At 47.9% G+C, this 25,011-nt stretch overlaps 1 protein-coding gene across 1 annotated transcript in view; it reads left to right on the top strand.

The window, feature by feature from the left end:
• The window catches only part of GRM7 (glutamate metabotropic receptor 7), a 554,627-nt gene that overhangs the window by 396,252 nt on the left and 133,364 nt on the right, over positions 1-25,011 (top strand). The window lies entirely within an intron of this gene.

Here is a 25,011-nt window from a genome sequence, read left to right as displayed (position 1 = left end):
ACCTGTTCGCGTGCTGCTGCGGTGAAGGTGTATCGTGACTGGACAAATGGCACCATTGCGAATAACCGACAAGGAAACTGCTGAGCACCACGTGCCATTGTTGTGAGAGGTGAACGTCGGCCACGAAGGTGCGTGAGGGCCGACCCACGCGCTACAGTGGAGCAACTCACCGTCACAATGAACCTGGGGGCTACCAGACGTGTGTCTAACATGGCAGATCTGCCCGTCTCGCTGCTGTCCGTGCCGCACATGGCGGTTACTCCGGCTATTAGCTGGGGGTCATAATAATGTGACTCAGTGTAAAAATGAGAGTGTTGCCCATAGCAACCAATCACATTCTAGCTATCATTTCTCGGTCGTCAAGGAGCACTAACGGCCCAGTTGTTAAGTATCTCTATGCTTGGCCACAGGTGACTTAAATAGTACCTCAGTCATTATGATTTAGCTAGCTGCTCTGAGCCATGAATATACTTCAAACCTGGACCTTGACGACCGAAGGGCGTAATTCAGATCTGATCGCTAGGCTGCGTTTTCACACAGCGGGCGATCAGGTCCAAACTGCGCATGCGTATGCACCACAATGCGCAGGCGCGTCGCACATGTACAAAACGGATCGCCGCTTAGCAATGAGTTTGTGCAACGGATCCGTTCGCACAGGTGATTGCAAGCAGATTGACAGGAAGAAGGCGTCTGCGGGTGTCAACTGACCGTTTTCTGGGAGTGGCTGGAAAAACGCTGGCGTGTCCAAGCGTTTGCAGGGCGGGTGTCTGACGTCAATTCCGGTCCTGGACAGGCTGATGTGATCGCAGCGGCTGAGTAAGTCCTGGGCTGCGCAGAGACTGGCACAAAATCAGTCTGTACCGCTCTGCTACACAGGCGTTCGCACACTTGCAAAGCAAAAATACACTCCCCTATGGGCGGCGACTATGCGATCGCAGCAGTGCAAAAACGCTTGCTAGCGATCAGGTCTGAATTAGGCCCCACGATTGGGAACCACTGATCTTTTGCATCATAATGTTAGACATAATCTGATTGGTCGCTATGGCAACACCACCTTTTGTCTGTTTAGGAAAGCTTTAGTAACTCTACTCCCAAGTATATCAGAATAATGGGCATATTAAGGACAGCGGCAAGTCTATTGAAAGAGCTTACTGACACAGCAAAACAGATGAACTCACATGTACATTGTTAGAGAAATCCAGAAAACATGATCTGCTGGGGATACTTGTGGACTGGAGATGAATTAGGGGAATAAATTCCATTCTCACCAGTAAGCATGCTGGTCAGTGGGCATTTACATTGATGGAGCAGTCGCCAGGATGGACAACTGAAGCCCCCCTGATGTACGGTATATCCTGCAGCTAGCTGGCATAGCACCGGGGCTTGTGCCCACACTGTTACCTAAGAGCACTGAGTTGGCACCGGGCCACAGGCACACGCTGAGATGTTCGGAGGCTGCATCTTCCATCACCTGCCATGTTCTGCCTAATTGCCTAATGAAATGTCAACTTCAATTAGCCCATCCTTTCACAGAATCTCTTGTATTTGTCATACAAGTTATCACTGTCAAGTGCATTTATAACAGGTCCAATCTATAAAGCCAACTGTGGCACCTAATGCACAAGAGCAGGAATCACGCAGACCCTGCAGCACGGCTGCAATTTATCAGGGCTCGGAGTAATGATGGAACCTACAGTGTAAAGCTGCACGGTGATGAATTCCGAGAGAACGCGGCCGGTATACCTGTAGGTGTTTATCTCCCAGGCCACAGCAAGAACAGTCAGAGGTGATCTGTGGCTGAGAGAATCAGTATCTGGGGTATTACTGACCTCTGCAGCTGCAAAGTATCAAATCCGCCTCAGCAACAGATACACAGAGAAGATGCATTAAGCACCTGGAGAGCTGGTCGTAAGTTGTACACAAGGTAGTTATACATGTGCAGCAAGGGCAGACACTATGGGGTATAGCTAACAGTCTGCACGTTGCATGCAGCTGCGAAATGTCACTGATCTAGATGCTAGATTTAAAGCACCAATTTTTTTATAAGCAACCTACTTGTAGTTTTTGCCTTTTAAAGAACTGGTGCTTTAAATCTAGCACCTAAATGGACAGACACCTCCTGGCAGGGGCGTTTTAAGAGAGGAGGAGGCCCCGTGTGCAGCCTTCTGCTTCAGGGGCCCCCTCCTCTCTGACTGATGCACAGGATTTAATACTTACCTCTCTGGAGTCCCCTGGCGGTGCCGTCCTTCTACGCGGCAGCGGCAATAGAGTCTGAGAACAGACTCTATTGCGCATGCGCAAACCTCCGGGAACACGGCACGGTGGCCATTTTCCCGAAGATTTTGCTAATGCGCATGCGTGAAACTCCGGAAAAATGGCCACCGTGCAGTTTGTTCCCCCTAGTGTTTAAACTCTATTACGCTGCCGAGAAGGGATGGCTTCAACGGGGGACTTCAGAGAGGTAAGTATTAAGCAAATGGGTGCAGTGTGTGTGGGGTGGGTCCCCCTGGACCTCGCACACACTGCACCCATTATAGAAACGCCAATAGCGCTGATAGGTTGGAAGTAAAGCCAAAAAATCAAGTAACTGTGTTCCTGGAACAAACCATACTGCACTGCACGGAGGACAAATACATTTATTCTGTTTGCATGCAGGGTAAATACTGGCTGCTTCAGTATGTAGCCCACACATGCTGCACAACTTATTTCTCACACTGCAATTTACATCTGAGCTTAGAAATGCTTCTTCCACATCCAACTCTCTCTGCACATGTTACATCTTCCCCACCTGCAGCACAGCACGGTGTTACCCTAGTGCACATGTTACATCTGCCCCACCTGCAGCGTAGCATGATGTTATCCTGGTGCACATGTTCCATCTGCCCCACCTGCAGCGCAGCACGGTGTTACCCTAGTGCACATGTTACATCTGCCCCACCTGCAGCACAGTGTTACCCTGGTGCACATGTTACATCTGCCACACCTGCAGCGCAGCACAGTGTTACCCTGGTGCACAGGTTACATCTACCCCACCTGCAGGGTAGCATGATGTTATCCTGGTGCACATGTTACATCTGCCCCACCTGCAGCGCAGCATGGTGTTACCCTGATGCACGTTACATCTGCCCCACCTGCAGCGCAGCATGGTGTTACCTTGGTGCACATGTTACATCTGCCCTACCTGCAGCGCAGCACGGTGTTAACCTGGTGCACATGTTACATCTGCCCCACCTGCAGCGCAGCATGGTGTTACCCTGGTGCACGTTACATCTGCCCCACCTGCAGCGCAGCATGGTGTTACCTTGGTGCACATGTTACATCTGCCCTACCTGCAGCGCAGCACGGTGTTACCCTGGTGCACATGTTACATCTGCCCCACCTGCAGCGCAGCATGGTGTTACCCTGGTGCACGTTACATCTGCCCCACCTGCAGCGCAGCATGGTGTTACCCTGGTGCACATGTTACATCTGCCCTACCTGCAGCGCAGCACAGTGTTACCCTGGTGCACATGTTACATCTGCCACACCTGCAGTTACTTGCTGATTTTATAATTTGCTTCCAGTTAGTAATCAGCTCCTGTATATTACCATTGTTCATGCAGATGCTTTTGAAAATATATATTTTTTCTGTTTCTTAAGTTTATAGTGGAAAAACAAATAAACTCCTCTTCAGTACAATAGAAAAAGATACGTGTATTACATTGTGCTACATTGTATCAACAAATACAAATCAAACAATACTGATTACTATGTTTCCAAGGTGACGAGACGTCTCAGCCACAATCTCCAGCTGAGGTTACATTGCAGTTTAATAACATTGTTTCACTGTACTTTAATCTGTACTGCACTGGTTCCCAAGCTGGGTGCCTCGGTATCCTGGGGTGCTGCGAGGAACTTGGGGTGCTTTGGGTTGGTGGTCCAGGACCTAATCCAATGATTTATGGTCAAAGTGATAGGCAAACCAGTGGCACAGGCTGCCAATCATAACACATGTGGCCAATCAGAACTGTGCACCACCACCTACCTGACAGGTAGGCACAATTTACTTAGTTTAATGTTCCCCCCCCCCCCCCAAATATATCAATAAAAAACTTTTATCCTAGGGGACCCAGTGTAAAAAATGCTGATCCTCGGGGGTCGTGGCCTAGCTGTGAATGCAGGAGGTTGTGTCGGATTTGAGCTCCTGCCCTAGTAGTAGTTTTAACTGCTCAAACACCCTTTTATCAGTGAATTCGGGACCTACCTTCTGTCTGCTTGGGCTCCCCTGCACTGAGTGGGGAGGTTGCGGAGCCGGCGGGTGCCTCCTGGACCCGTGTGGGTTGCGGCCTGCCCTACCAGTTGGAGCCGGGACCTCGAGTCTGGAGCTGCCCCGGACCGGAAGTGTGGTGCCCTGCAATAGAGAGCCGCGACGGAACTCTCCCCTTCATCCCTGGAGTCCCCACTCCTCTGTTTCGGTCTCTCCCCTGCTGGGCTGCTCTATGCGGCGGTTCCCCCGCTGACCGCGGCGCCCGGCGGATAGCTCCGTAGTGCAGGAGAGTGCGGCGCTGGTCACGTGGTGCCGCTCTCGGGACCAGACGCGGCCGCCGCTGCCTCCAGCGCTCGCCATCAGTCTTCTGAGGCCCCACTTTGGCTGCTGGGACACCCACCATTGCCACCAACGAGTCTTCCCCGCAGGCTGGGGCTGCAAGTGGCCGGAATACAGGTATTTGGAACAGGAGCCTGGCGGCGCCATCTTTATTTCTGGAAAGGTGCCCACACTGAGAAACGCAGTCCTGTGGGGAATCACTGCACTGCTAGCACCTCTAGTATTGGTGACAGGTGCTGTTGGTACAGAATTCCTGCCACTTCACTAGTTGTATGGGATGAGTCAAGCCTGAATACACACTCTTTGCCTGACATAGGGAACCGAAGCTCCCCCTTGTGGGTCCTTACTGAATCTCACCTTCCCTTCTGTCACACTTGCTTGTATTATAACGAAACAACTTGCCTACAAGTGGTCACTGCCATGTGACCACCTTGTCCCCACCCTAACGTGAGTAGATGCCTACTTCAGCAATCATGTAAGGCCGTCTCGAGGAGTGATGGCTGACACCTTCTGACACGTACTACCGACAAAACGACCATAGATTTGTCTCGCTGATCCTACATCCTTCTGCTAGACCCGACACGATAACGCAACCACTCCGACATGCCCGCAACCATGCTCTTTGCTATCTGTACCCACCACTGCACCTGACACTCTCTTCTACATGGTCGCGACGTAGTGCTCTGTGAATATCAGCCCCTAGCTATGGAAGATGGGAACGAGGGAGTGATCAAGGCGTGATCTGTGGCACTGAGCCGCCCAATACCCCTGCTCCAGCTCTTGTCGTGCAGGTTCTGACGCTCCCATCCCCTTCCTGTTACCCATGAGTCGCAGGAAACGTAGGGGAGTGAAAACCTCTATTCGTCAGTCTGAAGTTACCCCCCGCTCAGACCTTAGGCGGTATCTCAATCTCCGGAAAGATACAGATATGTCGACTCCATCGACGCCATCCTCTCCTGTTCAACCCGAGAGGTCGGAGACGCAAGTCGAAACCGGGGTGACTCCACCAGATAGGAGCTCCGCTGGACAGCAGGATATGCAGAAAGTCCTCAACCTCTTACAGTCCTTGCCCACTAAGGCGGACTTCACATCTTTGGAAAGTAAACTTCGGGACGTGGTCCACTCCGAGGTGTCCTCACTTCGGTCCGAACTGACTCAGCTGGGCTCTCGTATCGAAACATTGGAGACTAGTGGAGAAGAATCCAACGCTTTTCACCACGCATTGGTGGATACCATTAGACTTCAAGCAGAAGAGATTCAGAGCCTGCACGACCATCTTGATGATATAGACAATAGGGGACGCAGGAACAACCTGCGAGTGAGGGGCATCCCTGAAGACATACCACAGCAAAGCATCCCAGATGTCCTTAACAAGATTTTCGGTGCAGTCTTGGAAACCGACCCAAACGACCCCATCGTCTTCGACAGGGCACACAGGGCGCTGCGTCCCAGAGGCCTGCAGTCTGAACGACCAAGAGATATTATTTGCCGTCTTCACTACTATAGCCAAAAAGACGAGATAATTAGGAAACTCCGGAACGCCGGAGACCTAGACTTTAATGGCTCACCCATCCAGGTTTTCCAAGATCTTTCTCGTCACACCCTACAGTCTAGACGTCAATTAAAGCCCTTAACTGATGCCCTTCGTAAAAGCAATATCAAATACAGATGGGGATTTCCTTTCAGCATTACAGCTACCAATGAAGGTCGGTCTGCCACGATTCGGACCCCTGAGGATGTCGCCCTCTTTTGCTCCACCCTTACTATTGACCCGGTGCAGGTCCCTGAGTGGCAATCCGTGTGCTCGAGGATTCGCCCCCCCCAACCCCCCCGAGTTGACACACCTTTCCAAACAGTGGGATCTCCTTCAGCATCACAGAAACGGAACCGCTCCCTTCCGTCCTCTTCATCTTCCTCCTCGGCTGCGAAGACCTAATTACCCCACTCTTTGAGTTGTAACTCTTTCTTACTACGCGAGATCTATTGGCACATAGAAGACTGCATCATTATGCCGAGACTCTATGGGAGGGGCCACTGCCCCTCCAAGAAGACTCCCTCCCTTGAGGCACCTTACAGTCGAAGGGTGTGATGTTTCCCGAAGCCCCGTCTCTCTATTTGATAGTCCCATTTTGTTCGAGGGACCTGGACATTTTATTTCCCGAATAGAGTGGGGATTTAGCAACTCTGCCATGGTCTCTACTGCCTTAACATAGTTTGGGTAACGTACTGTTCCTATTACTGTGATATGTCGTGTCCATAATATTGTGGTCGCTAATTGTGTTCTACCATTTTTTTTTTTTTTATATATTCCTCATTTTATGCCAATGATGTGGTTCGTGTCGGAGGGTGGATCCGTTCCTCCCTTGTTGCCCCATTTGCACCGCAATGTTTGGTCCCGGATCGATCGATGGGAACACCGTCCCCATTGTTCGTATCTCCGGGAGCGGTGTTATGTCTTTACCTTGGTTACTTGTTCAATTGTTCTATACTGTCATGTTTTTCTGTCCTGCTGTTCTTCCTCTGTCCTCTTCTCTTTCCCCTTTTCTCCTTTTGGTTCTCTCTTCCCTTCCAGAATTACCTGGATTCACTAATGCCCGAACCCTATTTTATGCTGCTGGGACCTCTATGAGACTAGATTCATTATTTCTTTTTGGAACAGGTAAATGGCGCTACTAAAAGTGGTTTCTATTAACGCCCGGGGACTCAACATTCCTGAGAGACGGTCAAGGGCCTTGCGAGAATTGAAGGCCGAAAAAGCAGATGTTGCCTTTGTGCAGGAAACCCACTTTAAAGAGGGGGTGGCCCCCTCTCTCAGGAATCGAGACTTCCCTACAGGGTATTTTTCCAATAACGCTGATGGTAAGACTTTGGGAGTAGCGATATTGTTTGCCAATCATGTTGCCCTTGCTGATGTTGTCTGCCATCAACTTGTCCCCGGCAGGGCATTGCTTATAAATTGCACTGTTGCCAATAGAATTCTTACATTTCTTAATGTTTATGCCCCGAACAAGGTACAACCGGGCTTTTTAGAAAGAGTCCTTACCCTAGCCCAACCCCATATTAATGGGATTTTGCTCTTTGGCGGGGACTTAAATTGGTCTTTGGGGCCCCGATTGGACTCCTCCAATCCCTCCCCTAGGTATTCGGATAAACTCCATCGTAGGGTCCGGAGGATTCTACATAACTTCCAACTCATTGATGTCTGGAGGATACAACACCCCTCTACTCGTGATTTTACCTTCTATTCACACCCTCACAACACTTACACTAGGATTGACTACTTATTTATCCCGCATAGATTTTTGCACCTGGCTGAGACTTCTGCTGTGGGTAACATATCCTGGGCTGATCATGCTCCTGTCTCTTTGGGGGTTCGTTTGTCCCCTGCCCGCCCGAATTCTTACACGTGGAGATTAAACGAGCTGATCCTTCAGGATCCTTATTGCCAACAGCAGATCAGGGAGGCTATAGCTGACTATATTGATGTTAACGACACGGAGGAGATCTCTAAAGTGGTAGTCTGGGAGGCCCACAAATGTGTAATAAGGGGAAAACTCATTCAATTGGGCGCCCATAGGAAAAAACAACACATGGCGGCACGGGAGGCCTTGATACAAAAAATTCAAGCCTTAGAACTTCTCCATAAATCCACCTTGTCAGATGATAACCTTCAACCTTTATTATTGGCTCGGAAGGAATTAGACTCGCTTATGTCCCATAGATTGAAATTGGAGGCAAGAAAATGCCGTAGTCGTTATTTTCTATGGGGGAATAAAACTGGGAAGCTGCTGGCGCGGGCTCTCCAGGCTCAACGTGCAGCATCTTTTATATCTAAAGTAAAATCGCATACTGGAACAACACAGCATACCACGACAGAGATAGCAGCAGCCTTCTGACATTATTATACTCAGTTATACAATCTAAGAGGTTCTACTGAAGTCGAACCTGACCTCCTCCGAAAGGCCTCTATTGCAAAGTTCTTGCGTGAAATTAATTTCCCCACACTTACACCTGAAGAAGTCGAGTCACTCGAGGACCCCTACACTCTGGCAGAGCTTGAAGAAGCTATTAAAACCACCCCTAATGGTAGGAGTCCGGGCCCTGACGGCTTCTCTTTAGCCTATTATAAGACATTTGGAGATGTTTTGTTGCCTTTGATGCTTAGAGCTTTTAATCAGGTTTCAGACCAGTCCCCCTTCTCTCCCCAGTCTATGCTCGCACATATTACAGTGATCCATAAGGAGGGTAAGGATCCGGCCCAATGTTCCAGTTATAGGCCCATTTCCCTGTTAAATGTAGACTTGAAGCTCTTCGCCAAATTAATGGCGAATCGCCTAAAACTCCTCCTTCCAAAACTGGTACACTCGGACCAAGTGGGTTTTGTTCCGGGCCGTGAGGCCAGGGATAACACCACGAAGGTTCTGGACTTAATTTATTGCGCATCAACTTGCAAATCCCCTTCCATTCTCCTCTCAACAGACGCAGAAAAAGCGTTCGACAGAGTTGACTGGGATTTTCTGTTGGGGGTGTTGGAGCACATGGGCTTGGGCCTAGTGGGCTTCCAGAGAATTAGGGCCCTGTATTCTGGGCCCGCGGCTCGTGTTCGTATTAATGGAGAATTGTCGGACCCGTTCCAGATACGGAATGGCACTCGTCAGGGTTGCCCTTTGTCACCGCTTATTTTTGTGCTCTGCATGGAGACCCTGGCGAGGGCCATTCGTCAGAACGTTAACATCACAGGGATGCAGGTGGGAAAGATGGAGTATAAGCTTGCCTTGTTTGCTGATGATCTCCTTGCAGTGATATCTAACCCTCTGACCTCTATACCCAACCTTCTTAAAGAATTTAAACGTTTTGGAACTCTCTCCAATTTTAAAATTAATTTATCTAAATCTACAGCATTGAATTTAACATTGGATCAGACGAGCCTCCAAGTTCTCCAATCCATCTCGCCCTTTGCATGGCACCCAACACAATTAAAATATTTAGGAGTGATCCTACATAGGGATCTTTCCCAGATTTACCAATTGAATTTCCCCCCACTCTTATCAAAACTTCAATCTGACCTCTCCAAATGGGGTGGGGAAAAAATCTCATGGATAGGTAGAATAGCAGTTATCAAAATGAATATTTTACCCAGAATTCTTTACCTGCTACAAACTCTACCCGTCGCTGTTCCCCGATCATGGTTTCTCTTACTGCAACGAAAGATTAGAGACTACATTTGGGCGGGACGAAAACCCCGATTTAAGCATGAAATTCTCTTTAGACGGAAACACCAGGGAGGCCTCCAACTTCCCCACTTTTTATCCTACTACCATGCAGTACTCCTTACGAGAGTAATGGAGTGGAGTCGTGAACTCCACAGGAAACAATGGGTAGACATTGAACTGGCCTCTCTCCCCTCTCTTAGCTCGGACTCCCCTTGGCTTTCTAAAGTCCCCCAGGTATTGCACCCGCTAGCTGGCCCCATCTTTTCGTGTTGGCGTCTCTTACGCTCCCTTCCTCATGTTTCAGCGCATCCTTCTCCACTCTCACCGTTGTTTGGGAATCCTGAGTTTCCCCCAGGATGCCACTCCTTGTCGTTCTGTTTATGGCGAGAAAGAGGCATCCTGAGAGCAAGCCAGCTGCTGGACACATCTGGCATAATACCTTTTCCCGAACTGCAAACTAAATGGAATCTACCCAATAAAGAAATTTGGAGATATCTCCAAATTAAACATTACCTAAAGACTTTTTGCTCTTCTGGGAAAGGTATACGAGCACTGACTTTGTTTGAGCAGCTGTGTCTCTCCCATACATACCCCAGGCACACTCTTTCTACGTTTTACAAATGGATATTAAACCACAGATTTTCCTCCCAACCTAAATTTGTCAAGGATTGGGAATTAGATCTTGGGGGTTTGGTGACCACAGACGATTGGGAAGATATTTATAACAATACTTTCTCATTAACTACCAATGTGTTGGTTTTGGAGACTCACTACAAATTACTTACAAGGTGGTATAGATGCCCAAATCTCCTTGCGAAAATTTACCCTGGAGTACCCAACACATGTTGGAGATGCGGGACAGCAGTGGGCACCCCACTTCATATATGGTGGGAATGCTCTCTCCTTCAACCATATTGGCACAAGGTGGTGGAGACAGCTAGCATTATTCTCGGGGAGGATTTACCCTTCTGCCCTAGTTTTTGGTTATTAAATCTTACGCGTACACCCAGATATCAACTCAAGAAATCACTACTTCGCCATATTTTGAGCGCCTCTAAGGCAGTGATCCCAGTTCACTGGAAATCTATAGTGTCTCCCACTATGAAAGAGTGGACCGCCCGCTTAGATCACTATATGGCAATGGAGGACCTCATTTTGTCACTGGAATTGAGAAACACATCCTTCACTGCTACTTGGAGCCCATGGCTGGAATATAAAGCGACAACCCATTATAAATCTTCTCTTTAAGAGATACCTCCCCCTTTTTATCTCCAGTAGTCACCTGAAGATAAGTTAAAGTTAAAGCTCCTTAGGATGGGAAGAGAGACCCCCCCCCCCCCCCCCCTCTCTAAATCTTTTTTTTCTTTTTTCTTTTTTTGCCTACGCTATCTTTCTCTTTATTTCTCTACGCTAAGAGTAACATTACTCCTTATCCCTTTGTTTTTTTTGTTTTTTTTCTCTTTCTCTTGCTTTCCATCTTTCCTCTCCTTCTTCCATTTCTTCCTTTTTGTCTTAAGAAGTTGTAATTCATGTAATGTTTTTTTTTTTTTGTTTGTTTTTTGGAGATACGATATGTTTGTGGAAAGGCGATATTCCCTTTACGGGTCTCTTTAATATACACGGTGTTGAGTACTTCCTGATGCTGTATCTCCGATGTTACTAGATGCTATTTAGTTGTTTCTTTCTTTGAAATTTTCAATAAAACTTTATTTAAAAAAAAAAAAAACGCTGATCCTCTAGGGCCGATGTGATTCAACAAAGTTCGGGAACCACTACTGTGCCGCATTCTCTTGTTAGAGCTATTGGCCAATTTTCTCTCCACATTTGGAAGACATACTGGGGGTCATTCCGAGTTGATCGCTCGCTAGCAGTTTTTAGCAGCCGTGCAAACGCTATGCCGCCGCCCACTGGAAGTGTATTTTAGCTTAGCAGAAGTGCGAACGTTTTTATCGCAGAGCGCCTGCAAAAATTTTTTGTGTAGTTTCAGAGTAGCTCAAAACCTACTCAGCGCTTGCGATCACTACAAACTATTCAGTTCCGGATTTGACGTCACAAACCCACCCAGCTTTCGCCCAGCCACGCCTGCGTTTTTCCGCACACTCCCTGAAAACGGTCAGTTGACACCCAGAAACGCCCACTTCATGTCAATCACTCTGCGGCAAGCAGTGCGACTGAAATGCATCGCTAGACCCTGTGCAAAACGACATAGTTCGTTCGCATACGCAGAACTGCTGTTTTTTAGCTTGATCGCTGCGCTGCCAACAAATTCAGCTAGCGATCAACTCGGAATGACCCCCACTGTACAACGCAATAAGATCTCTCAGTAAAAAAAAAGTATTTTTTTTTCCCGTTGGAAATTTTTTCTTTATTAAGCAAAACGCAGAAGTGACACAGAGTATTTATGGCGGCTTAAATTGTCCTAAAAACTTTTCATTCTTATTTTTCATTTTTTATGTATTTTTGCTTTTTATATCATGTCTGAAGAGCAGCAGTCACTGGAAATATATCTGCCGTGCGGCTTTGAATTACCGTTGTGTCCACATGCGCCTATCCTCAAATTGCACCAAATAGCCCTGTTGGGCACACCACGGACCTTGCAACTTAGCCACGCCAGGCATCCTGCCCAGACTTAGGGGCTGATGTAGAGGTGGATGCAGACGTCACCGCGGTTATGTCTACTGGGGATCACATGTCTGCACGTGGTTATGTCTACTGGGGGTCACATGTCTGTGCGCGGTTATGTCTACTGGGGGTCACATGTCTGTGCGCGGTTATGTCTACTGGGGGTCACATGTCTGCACGTGGTTATGTCTACAGGGGGTCACATGTCTGCACGTGGTTATGTCTACTGGGGGTCACATGTCTGCACGTGGTTATGTCTACTGGGGGTCACATGTCTGCGACTTTATGCAAATGCCATTACAAAGCTCTTTCTGGTGTACACAAAGCACCATGCAGCAGCGGCTATTTATTAGAGATGAGCGGGTTCGGTTTCTCTGAATCCGAACCCGCCCGAACTTCATGTTTTTTTTCACGGGTCCGAGCGACTCGGATCTTCCCGCCTTGCTCGGTTAACCCGAGCGCGCCCGAACGTCATCATGACGCTGTCGGATTCTCGCGAGGCTCGGATTCTATCGCGAGACTCGGATTCTATATAAGGAGCCGCGCGTCGCCGCCATTTTCACACGTGCATTGAGATTGATAGGGAGAGGACGTGGCTGGCGTCCTCTCCGTTTAGAATAGATTAGAGAGACACTTGATTTACTAATTTTGGGGAGCATTAGGAGTACTCAGTAGTGTACAGTGCAGAGTTTTGCTGATAGTGACCAGTGACCACCAGTTTTATTTATAATCCGTTCTCTGCCTGAAAAAAGCGATACACAGCACACAGTGACTCAGTCACATACCATATCTGTGTGCACTGCTCAGGCTCAGGCCAGTGTGCTGCATCATCTATTATCTATATATAATATTATATATATCTGTCTGACTGCTCAGCTCACACAGCTTATAATTGTGGGGGAGACTGGGGAGCACTACTGCAGTGCCAGTTATAGGTTATAGCAGGAGCCAGGAGTACATAATATATTATATAGTGAGTGACCACCAGACACACAGTGCAGTTTATTTAATATATCCGTTCTCTGCCTGAAAAAAGCGATACACACAGTGACTCAGTCAGTCACATACCATATCTGTGTGCACTGCTCAGGCTCAGGCCAGTGTGCTGCATCATCTATATATATTATATATCTGTCTGACTGCTCAGCTCACACAGCTTATAATTGTGGGGGAGACTGGGGAGCACTACTGCAGTGCCAGTTATAGGTTATAGCAGGAGCCAGGAGTACATAATATTATATTAAAATTAAACAGTGCACACTTTTGCTGCAGGAGTGCCACTGCCAGTGTGACTAGTGACCAGTGACCTGACCACCAGTATATATAATATTAGTAGTATACTATCTCTTTATCAACCAGTCTATATTAGCAGCAGACACAGTACAGTGCGGTAGTTCACGGCTGTGGCTACCTCTGTGTCGGCACTCGGCAGCCCGTCCATAATTGTATATACCACCTAACCGTGGTTTTTTTTTCTTTCTTTATACATACATACTAGTTACGAGTATACTATCTCTTTATCAACCAGTCTATATATTAGCAGCAGACACAGTACAGTGCGGTAGTTCACGGCTGTGGATACCTCTGTGTCGGCACTCGGCAGCCCGTCCATAATTGTATATACCACCTAACCGTGGTTTTTTTTTCTTTCTTTATACATACATACTAGTTACGAGTATACTATCTCTTTATCAACCAGTCTATATATTAGCAGCAGACACAGTACAGTGCGGTAGTTCACGGCTGTGGCTACCTCTGTGTCGGCACTCGGCAGCCCGTCCATAATTGTATATACCACCTAACCGTGGTTTTTTTTTCTTTCTTTATACATACATACTAGTTACGAGTATACTATCTCTTTATCAACCAGTCTATATATTAGCAGCAGACACAGTACAGTGCGGTAGTTCACGGCTGTGGCTACCTCTGTGTCGGCACTCGGCAGCCCGTCCATAATTGTATATACCACCTAACCGTGGTTTTTTTTTCTTTCTTTATACATACATACTAGTTACGAGTATACTATCTCTTTATCAACCAGTCTATATATTAGCAGCAGACACAGTACAGTGCGGTAGTTCACGGCTGTGGCTACCTCTGTGTCGGCACTCGGCAGCCCGTCCATAATTGTATATACCACCTAACCGTGGTTTTTTTTTCTTTCTTTATACATACATACTAGTTACGAGTATACTATCTCTTTATCAACCAGTCTATATTAGCAGCAGACACAGTACAGTGCGGTAGTTCACGGCTGTGGCTACCTCTGTGTCGGCACTCGGCAGCCCGTCCATAATTGTATATACCACCTAACCGTGGTTTTTTTTTCTTTCTTTATACATACATACTAGTTACGAGTATACTATCTCTTTATCAACCAGTCTATATATTAGCAGCAGACACAGTACAGTGCGGTAGTTCACGGCTGTGGCTACCTCTGTGTCGGCACTCGGCAGCCCGTCCATAATTGTATATACCACCTAACCGTGGTTTTTTTTTTCTTTCTTTATACATACATACTAGTTACGAATATACTATCTCTTTATCAACCAGTCTATATATTAGCAGCAGACACAGTACAGTGCGGTAGTTCACGGCTGTGGCTACCTCTGTGTCGGCACTCGGCAGCCCGTCCATAATTGTATATACCACCTAACCGTGGTTTTTTTTTCTTTCTTTATACATACATACTAGTTACGAGTATACTATCTCTTTATCAACCAGTCTATATATTAGCAGCAGACACAGTACAGTGCGGTAGTTCACGGCTGTGGCTACCTCTGTGTCGGCACTCGGCAGCCCGTCCATAATTGTATACTAGTATCCAATCCATCCATCTCCATTGTTTACCTGAGGTGCCTTTTAGTTGTGCCTATTAAAATATGGAGAACAAAAATGTTGAGGTTCCAAAATTAGGGAAAGATCAAGATCCACTTCCACCTCGTGCTGAAGCTGCTGCCACTAGTCATGGCCGAGACGATGAAATGCCAGCAACGTCGTCTGCCAAGGCCGATGCCCAATGGCATAGTACAGAGCATGTCAAAACCAAAACACCAAATATCAGTAAAAAAAGGACTCCAAAACCTAAAATAAAATTGTCGGAGGAGAAGCGTAAACTTGCCAATATGCCATTTACCACACGGAGTGGCAAGGAACGGCTGAGGCCCTGGCCTATGTTCATGGCTAGTGGTTCAGCTTCACATGAGGATGGAAGCACTCAGCCTCTCGCTAGAAAACTGAAAAGACTCAAGCTGGCAAAAGCACCGCAAAGAACTGTGCGTTCTTTGAAATCCCAAATCCACAAGGAGAGTCCAATTGTGTCGGTTGCGATGCCTGACCTTCCCAACACTGGACGTGAAGAGCATGCGCCTTCCACCATTTGCACGCCCCCTGCAAGTGCTGGAAGGAGCACCCGCAGTCCAGTTCCTGATAGTCAGATTGAAGATGTCAGTGTTGAAGTACACCAGGATGAGGAGGATATGGGTGTTGCTGGTGCTGGGGAGGAAATTGACCAGGAGGATTCTGATGGTGAGGTGGTTTGTTTAAGTCAGGCACCCGGGGAGACACCTGTTGTCCGTGGGAGGAATATGGCCGTTGACATGCCAGGTGAAAATACCAAAAAAATCAGCTCTTCGGTGTGGAGGTATTTCACCAGAAATGCGGACAACAGGTGTCAAGCCGTGTGTTCCCTTTGTCAAGCTGTAATAAGTAGGGGTAAGGACGTTAACCACCTCGGAACATCCTCCCTTATACGTCACCTGCAGCGCATTCATAATAAGTCAGTGACAAGTTCAAAAACTTTGGGTGACAGCGGAAGCAGTCCACTGACCAGTAAATCCCTTCCTCTTGTAACCAAGCTCACGCAAACCACCCCACCAACTCCCTCAGTGTCAATTTCCTCCTTCCCCAGGAATGCCAATAGTCCTGCAGGCCATGTCACTGGCAATTCTGACGAGTCCTCTCCTGCCTGGGATTCCTCCGATGCATCCTTGCGTGTAACGCCTACTGCTGCTGGCGCTGCTGTTGTTGCCGCTGGGAGTCGATGGTCATCCCAGAGGGGAAGTCGTAAGCCCACTTGTACTACTTCCAGTAAGCAATTGACTGTTCAACAGTCCTTTGCGAGGAAGATGAAATATCACAGCAGTCATCCTACTGCAAAGCGGATAACTGAGTCCTTGACAACTATGTTGGTGTTAGACGTGCGTCCGGTATCCGCCGTTAGTTCACAGGGAACTAGACAATTTATTGAGGCAGTGTGCCCCCGTTACCAAATACCATCTAGGTTCCACTTCTCTAGGCAGGCGATACCGAGAATGTACACGGACGTCAGAAAAAGACTCACCAGTCTCCTAAAAAATGCAGTTGTACCCAATGTCCACTTAACCACGGACATGTGGACAAGTGGAGCAGGGCAGGGTCAGGACTATATGACTGTGACAGCCCACTGGGTAGATGTATGGACTCCCGCCGCAAGAACAGCAGCGGCGGCACCAGTAGCAGCATCTCGCAAACGCCAACTCTTTCCTAGGCAGGCTACGCTTTGTATCACCGCTTTCCAGAATACGCACACAGCTGAAAACCTCTTACGGCAACTGAGGAAGATCATCGCGGAATGGCTTACCCCAATTGGACTCTCCTGTGGATTTGTGGCATCGGACAACGCCAGCAATATTGTGTGTGCATTAAATATGGGCAAATTCCAGCACGTCCCATGTTTTGCACATACCTTGAATTTGGTGGTGCAGAATTTTTTAAAAAACGACAGGGGCGTGCAAGAGATGCTGTCGGTGGCCAGAAAAATTGCGGGACACTTTCGGCGTACAGGCACCACGTACAGAAGACTGGAGCACCACCAAAAACTACTGAACCTGCCCTGCCATCATCTGAAGCAAGAAGTGGTAACGAGGTGGAATTCAACCCTCTATATGCTTCAGAGGTTGGAGGAGCAGCAAAAGGCCATTCAAGCCTATACAATTGAGCACGATATAGTAGGTGGAATGCACCTGTCTCAAGTGCAGTTGAGAATGATTTCAACGTTGTGCAAGGTTCTGATGCCCTTTGAACTTGCCACACGTGAAGTCAGTTCAGACACTGCCAGCCTGAGTCAGGTCATTCCCCTCATCAGGCTTTTGCAGAAGAAGCTGGAGGCATTGAAGAAGGAGCTAAAAGGGAGCGATTCCGCTAGGCATGTGGGACTTGTGGATGCAGCCCTTAATTCGCTTAACAAGGATTCACGGGTGGTCAATCTGTTGAAATCAGAGCACTACATTTTGGCCACCGTGCTCGATCCTAGATTTAAAGCCTACCTTGGATCTCTCTTTCCGGCAGACACAGGTCTGCTGGGGTTGAAAGACCTGCTGGTGACAAAATTGTCAAGTCAAGCGGAACGCGACCTGTCAACATCTCCTCCTTCACATTCTCCCGCAACTGGGGGTGCGAGGAAAAGGCTCAGAATTCCGAGCCCACCCGCTGGCGGTGATGCAGGGCAGTCTGGAGCGACTGCTGATGCTGACATCTGGTCCGGACTGAAGGACCTGACAACGATTACGGACATGTCGTCTACTGTCACTGCATATGATTCTCTCAACATTGATAGAATGGTGGAGGATTATATGAGTGACCGCATCCAAGTAGGCACGTCACACAGTCCGTACTTATACTGGCAGGAAAAAGAGGCAATTTGGAGGCCCTTGCACAAACTGGCTTTATTCTACCTAAGTTGCCCTCCCACAAGTGTGTACTCCGAAAGAGTGTTTAGTGCCGCCGCTCACCTTGTCAGCAATCGGCGTACGAGGTTACATCCAGAAAATGTGGAGAAGATGATGTTCATTAAAATGAATTATAATCAATTCCTCCGCGGAGACATTGACCAGCAGCAATTGCCTCCACAAAGTACACAGGGAGCTGAGATGGTGGATTCCAGTGGGGACGAATTGATAATCTGTGAGGAGGGGGATGTACACGGTGATATATCGGAGGGTGAAGATGAGGTGGACATCTTGCCTCTGTAGAGCCAGTTTGTGCAAGGAGAGATTAATTGCTTCTTTTTTGGGGGGGGTCCAAACCAACCCGTCATATCAGTCACAGTCGTGTGGCAGACCCTGTCACTGAAATGATGGGTTGGTTAAAGTGTGCATTTCCTGTTTTGTTTACACAACATAAGGGTGGGTGGGAGGGCCCAAGGACAATTCCATCTTGCACCTCTTTTTTCTTTTCTTTTTCTTTGCATCATGTGCTGATTGGGGAGGGTTTTTTGGAAGGGACATCCTGCGTGACACTGCAGTGCCACTCCTAGATGGGCCCGGTGTTTGTGTCGGCCACTAGGGTCGCTAATCTTACTCACACAGTCAGCTACCTCATTGCGCCTCTTTTTTTCTTTGCGTCATGTGCTGTTTGGGGAGGGTTTTTTGGAAGGGACATCCTGCGTGACACTGCAGTGCCACTCCTAGATGGGCCCGGTGTTTGTGTCGGCCACTAGGGTCGCTAATCTTACTCACACAGTCAGCTACCTCATTGCGCCTCTTTTTTTCTTTGCGTCATGTGCTGTTTGGGGAGGGTTTTTTGGAAGGGACATCCTGCGTGACACTGCAGTGCCACTCCTAGATGGGCCCGGTGTTTGTGTCGGCCACTAGGGTCGCTAATCTTACTCACACAGTCAGCTACCTCATTGCGCCTCTTTTTTTCTTTGCGTCATGTGCTGTTTGGGGAGGGTTTTTTGGAAGGGACATCCTGCGTGACACTGCAGTGCCACTCCTAGATGGGCCCGGTGTTTGTGTCGGCCACTAGGGTCGCTAATCTTACTCACACAGCTACCTCATTGCGCCTCTTTTTTTCTTTGCGTCATGTGCTGTTTGGGGAGGGTTTTTTGGAAGGGACATCCTGCGTGACACTGCAGTGCCACTCCTAGATGGGCCCGGTGTTTGTGTCGGCCACTAGGGTCGCTAATCTTACTCACACAGCTACCTCATTGCGCCTCTTTTTTTCTTTGCGTCATGTGCTGTTTGGGGAGGGTTTTTTGGAAGGGCCATCCTGCGTGACACTGCAGTGCCACTCCTAGATGGGCCCGGTGTTTGTGTCGGCCACTAGGGTCGCTAATCTTACTCACACAGCTACCTCATTGCGCCTCTTTTTTTCTTTGCGTCATGTGCTGTTTGGGGAGGGTTTTTTGGAAGGGCCATCCTGCGTGACACTGCAGTGCCACTCCTAGATGGGCCCGGTGTTTGTGTCGGCCACTAGGGTCGCTAATCTTACTCACACAGCTACCTCATTGCGCCTCTTTTTTTCTTTGCGTCATGTGCTGTTTGGGGAGGGTTTTTTGGAAGGGCCATCCTGCGTGACACTGCAGTGCCACTCCTAGATGGGCCCGGTGTTTGTGTCGGCCACTAGGGTCGCTTATCTTACTCACACAGCGACCTCGGTGCAAATTTTAGAACTAAAAATAATATTGTGAGGTGTGAGGTATTCAGAATAGACTGAAAATGAGTGTAAATTATGGTTTTTGAGGTTAATAATACTTTGGGATCAAAATGACCCCCAAATTCTATGATTTAAGCTGTTTTTTAGTGTTTTTTGAAAAAAACACCCGAATCCAAAACACACCCGAATCCGACAAAAAAAATTCGGTGAGGTTTTGCCAAAACGAGGTCGAACCCAAAACACGGCCGCGGAACCGAACCCAAAACCAAAACCCGAAAAATTTCAGGCGCTCATCTCTACTATTTATATGAGTTTATACGCAGTGCAGTATCCAATTAACCTACCAGTATATTTTTGGACTGAGGGGGGAAACCGGAGTACCCGGAGGAAACCCACGCACACACGGGGAGAATATACAAACTCCACACAGGGCCGTAGTGGGAATTGAATCTATAACCTCAGCGCTGTGAGGCAGTAATGCTAACCATTATACAAGCACAGTCCAGGTAAAATAAAAAACATTGCACGTCACCATCGGACCTTTGCCATTTATGGTGGCGAAACGTCGGCCTCCTGCCAAATCCAATGACCATCAGTGGTCTGCGACTTTATGCAAATGCCATTACAAAGCTCTTTCTGGTGTACACAAAGCACCATGCAGCAGCGGCTATTGATATGAGTTTATACGCAGTGCAGTATCCAATTAACCTACCAGTATATTTTTGGACTGAGGGGGGAAACCGGAGTACCCGGAGGAAACCCACGCACACACGGGCAGAATATACAAACTCCACACAGGGCCGTAGTGGGAATTGAATCTATAACCGCAGTGCTGTGAGGCAGTAATGCTAACCATTATACAAGCACAGTCCAGGTAAAATAAAAAACATTGCACGTCACCATCGGACCTTTGCCATTTATGGTGGCGAAACGTCGGCCTCCTGCAAAATCCAATGACCATCAGTGGCACACCATCAATGGTCGCTAACCATCAATAGTTGATGGCCAGCCCAGCTCTATTCATAGCTGTTCTCTACATGGGTAATAATATGAATAAACAGGAAACTATGGGGGTCATTCCGAGTTGTTAGCTCGTTATTTTTTTTCTCGCAACGGAGCGATTAGTCGCGAATGCGCATGCGCAATGTCCGCAGTGCGACTGCGCCAAGTAAATTTGCTATGCAGTTAGGAATTTTACTCACGTTTTTTTTTTCGTTCTGGTGATCGTAATGTGATTGACAGGAAGTGGGTGTTTCTGGGCGGAAACTGGCCGTTTTATGGGTGTGTGCGGAAAAAACGCTACAGTTTCTGGGAAAAACGCGGGAGTGGCTGGAGAAACGGGGGAGTGTCTGGGCGAACGCTGGGTGTGTTTGTGACGTCAAACCAGGAACGACAAGCACTGAACTGATCGCAGATGCCGAGTAAGTCTCGAGCTACTCAGAAACTGCTAAGAGGTGTCTATTCACAATTCTGCTAATCTTTCGTTCGCAATTTTGATAAGCTAAGATTCACTCCCAGTAGGCGGCGGCTTAGCGTGTGCAAAGCTGCTAAAAGCAGCTAGCGAGCGAACAACTCGGAATGAGGGCCTATATGTAGGGTGGTAGGGAGCCTGGGTGGGCCCAGATATTTTTCAGGGGCGTGGTCTAATCACAGGAGGCGTGGCCATGCACCCTTAAAAAATTAAAAAATAAAATAGTTTTTTAAGCACCTTCCTGGCCACACTGCAGCCCAGCACCCAGCAAGCAATGTGTGCTGGGCTGAGGAGAAGAGCTGCAGCTGCTGCTGCCAGGTAAGGGGAAGGGGCATGGATGATATCTTCCACACACAGGTTCAGTTATGAATAACCTTAGGATTACTCAGATATCTGATGCTTAAACTCATGGGGGGTCATTCCGAGTTGATCGCTAGCTGCATTCGTTCGCTGTGCAGCAATCAGGGGGAAAATCGGCACTTCTGCGCATGCGTATGCAGCGCAATGCGCACGCACGGTGTACTATTACAACGAACGATGTCGTTTCACACAGGGTCTAGCGATGCATTTCAGTCGCACTGCTGGCCGCAGAGTGAGTGACAGGAAGTGGGCGTTTCTGGGTGTCAACTGACCGTTTTCAGGGAGTGTTCGAAAAAACGCAGGCGTGCCAGGAAAAATGCAGGCGTGGCTGGGCGAACGCAGGGCGTGTTCGTGACGTCAAAACAGAAACTGAACAGTCTGAAGTGATCGCAAGCGCTGAGTAGGTCTGGAGCTACTCTAAAACTGCACAAAATTATTTTGTAGCCGCTCTGCGATCCTTTTGTTCGCACTTCTGCTAAGCTAAAATACACGCCCAGTGGGAGGCGGCATAGCGTTTGCACGGCTGCTAAAAACTGCTAGCGAGCGAACAACTCGGAATGACCCCCATGGTCACAATTGATGAGAGTAGTGGGCGGGGTTATGGAGTGGCCAGGATCCGGGATAACTTCCAAAAAATGTGTACATTTTGGGAGAAAAACACACATACCTATGAAAGTTTCCCCGTCATGTATAGTGCAACATGTTCAGATGCATTTATTAGGTTAAAATTGGACAAATTTACTTTTTAGCCACTTGCAGAGTTTTTCCAACATTTCTGTAGCGTTTGCCCTGAGGCTTCTGTGTTTTATTCTCTTTTATTTAAAAAAAAAAATTTAAATGCTGAATTATTGGTTTTCTGAATATCAATGTGTTGCGTTCAGGGCAATAAAACCCCAGATGTTGTTTTTGTAAATAGGTTTAGAAAAATTCAAGTTTATTAAACCTTATTGAAAAGAATAATATAGAGCAAAAAAAAGAGGTATTTCAGTCGCTGTCCGTGAGGAACATACTGTGTAAGTAAAACATTGGGAGTCATTCAGACCTGATTGCACGCTAGATTTTTTCGCTGCGCTGCGATCAGGTCAAAGCTGCGCATGCTTATGCAATGCGCAGGCGCGTCATACGGGTACAAAGTGGATCATTGCTGAGCGATGGATTTAACGAAGAATCCATTCGCACAGCCGATCGCAAGGAGATGGACAGGAAGAAGGTGTTTGTGGGTGGCAACTGACCGTTTTCTGGGAGTGTTTGGGACAAACGCGGGTGTGTCCAAGTGTTTGCAGGGCGGGTGTCTGACGTCAATTCTGGGCCCGGACAGGCTGAAGTGATCGCAGGGGGTGAGTAAGTTCTGGGCAACTCAGAAACTGCACAAAACTTTTTTGTACCGCTAGGCTGCACATGCGATCGCACACCTGCAAAGCGAAAATACACTCCCCTCTGGGCGGCGACTATCTGATCGCAGAGCTGCAAAAAAAAGCTAGCGAGCGATTAGTTCTGAATTAGGCCCATTGTATTTAAAGGAGAAGTGCAATTCATCAAAATAGTGATGCTTATAGCGGCCCCTAATGCTTTGCCGCCTGCCGCTGTCTCTCTTCTTTCCATCCTCAACTGAATAATACTTCACATAGAAAGAAATAGGAAGGGAAGCCGGGATATCTCATATAGGGCCCATTTATCATTAAATATTTGTGGAATTACAGTATTTCACAAAAAAACATCAGTTTTTTGGGGGTAACTGTAAATATTTTGCATTACCCTATTAGGTTTATATGGGGGATGTTTGCTGTGAGATTTTCCAGGTTCCAGAATGTGAAGCGTAGCTGAGCTACCGCCATCTCCCGGAACCCTCCCTGGCAATGGTCGCTCCGCTTCCACTCTGCGCACATGGCGGGTCCTTTGTAGAATGATACATCCTACTTGTATAATCGCATCCTGCAATGCAATTCTGACTGCTAATATCGCGCCCAGATTGCATTGAATATGCAATTAGTGCTAAATGGGCCCCATAGCCTTTTGTTATCGTGAAAATGTCAACATGTTCCATAAAACAGAAAATAAATATAATTATTGTTTACTTTCACAGTGCTAATCATTACACACAATGTACAACTAATATTTAACCCTCCACACAGAAGTGTCCGCATTACACCTAGCCTCAAATCATGCTAACCCACCGCGCAGCATTGGGGATCATTGCGAGTTGTTCGCTCGTTGCCAATTTTCGCAACAGAGCGATTAAGGCAAAAATGTGCATGCGCATGGTACGCAGCGCGCATGCACTAAGTAATTTAGCACAAAACTTAGTAGATTTACTCACGGCCGAACGAAGATTTTTCATCGTTGAAGTGATCGGAGTGTGATTGACAGGAAGTGGGTGTTTCTGGGCGGAAACTGACCGTTGTCTGGGAGTGTGCAGAAAAACGCAGGCGTGCCAGGATAAAACGCGGGAGTGTCTGGAGAAACGGGGGAGTGGCTGGCCGAACGCAGGGCGTGTTTGTGATGTCAAACCAGGAACGAAACGGGCTGAGCTGATCGCAGTGTAGGAGTAAGTCTGGAGCTACTCAGAAACTGCTAAGAATTATTTATTCGCAACTCTGCTAATCTTTCGTTCGCTATTCTGCTAAGCTAAGATACACTCCCAGAGGGCGGCGGCCTAGCGTGTACAATGCTGCTAAGTCACACTGCCATGATTGAGAGAAAAGTGCCAATCCTGAATACCCGGTACGCCACAAGTACTGTATGCGGCTGCAGTGCCAAGAAGTTCTGTGTGTTGCGAGAAGGATGCAAATACGCAAAAGTAAAACAAATGTGATGACGCAGTAGTGCTGCGGTAACCATGGCGAGGAATATATTTCTCGTTCATGCACAGATTTATCAAGCCTTGGAGAGTGATACATAGCACAGTGATAAAGTATCAGCCAATCAGCTCCTAACTACCATGTCACAGGCTGTGTTTGGACAGTTGGCTGATAATTGCTCCGCTGCGTTACTATCGGCATTGCGTCCGCATCTGGATCAGCCTAGTGTGCTAGGATGCAGCAGCAAAGTATTGCCGGAAACTCTGGTAGAAGGCCGGTAACTGTGCAGCAGCAGACCTGGATGTCTTCCATCCGCTGTGCGTTTCCCTGTGGAAGCATGATTCCACTTTCCATCTCTGTGGCCCAGATAACGGCACGGCTGTGTGCGGCGCTGGGGCCGTCTCGCTGGCTCAGAGAGGGGAGCAGTTGACATCCCCATGGAAACTTCCGCCAGACTTGTTTCTGCGGCCGCTGCTAACTGCTGTCATTTGTTTCCCACATGTCCCCTGGGCGGCCTCTTTTGTCACTGCTCAAACTTATCTGAGC

This window comes from Pseudophryne corroboree, chromosome 9 (genome assembly GCF_028390025.1).
Source record: "Pseudophryne corroboree isolate aPseCor3 chromosome 9, aPseCor3.hap2, whole genome shotgun sequence".
NCBI lineage: Eukaryota > Metazoa > Chordata > Amphibia > Anura > Myobatrachidae > Pseudophryne > Pseudophryne corroboree.
This window is presented reverse-complemented; position numbering and strand designations above follow the sequence as displayed.